Genomic DNA, 714 nt, shown 5'->3' on the forward strand with positions numbered 1-714 from the left:
CTGGCTGCATAAAAAGTCCCAAATATTCCTGCCATCACTTCCTTGTCTTGGCCTCTGGGACACGAGCACAGAGCCTAGGAAAGGACCCAGGGACACCTCTAGCTGCAGATAAAGGGAATATCGAGGGGCTGTGTTTCCTCCTGCCTCCTCAGCTTGGCCTAGGGACATTTTCAGAGTAACTGAGCTAAGCTGCAGCATCCTCCTCTTCTCTTCTGATATGGTTAGGCTTTGTGTCCCCACCCAAACCTCATCTTTTCTTTTTTGTTCTTTTCAGCCACTCAGAGAGATATGTATATAACCTCTCTCCTTTTTTAATTTGTATTTTAATTTAAGTTCTGAGATGCATGTGCAGAACGTGCAGGTTTGTTACATAGATATACATGTACCATGGCAGTTTGCTGCACCTATCAACCCGTCAACTAGGTTTTAAGCCCTGCATGCATTGAGTATTTGTCCTAATGCTCTCCCTGCTCTTGTCCCCCACCCTCTGACAGGCCCCTGTGTGGGATGGTCCCCTCTCTGTGTCCATGTGTTCTCATAATTCAACTCCCACTTATGAGTGAGAACATGAGGTGTTTGGTTTTCTGTTCCTGTGTTAGTTTGCTGAGAATGATGATTTCTAACTTCATCCATGTCCTGCAAAGGGCATGAACTCATTCTTTTTTATGGCTGCATAGTATTTCATGGTGTATATGTGCCACGTTTTCTTTAGCC

The sequence above is a fragment of the Cebus imitator genome, unplaced genomic scaffold (assembly GCF_001604975.1).
Source record: "Cebus imitator isolate Cc_AM_T3 unplaced genomic scaffold, Cebus_imitator-1.0 Scaffold28, whole genome shotgun sequence".
NCBI lineage: Eukaryota > Metazoa > Chordata > Mammalia > Primates > Cebidae > Cebus > Cebus imitator.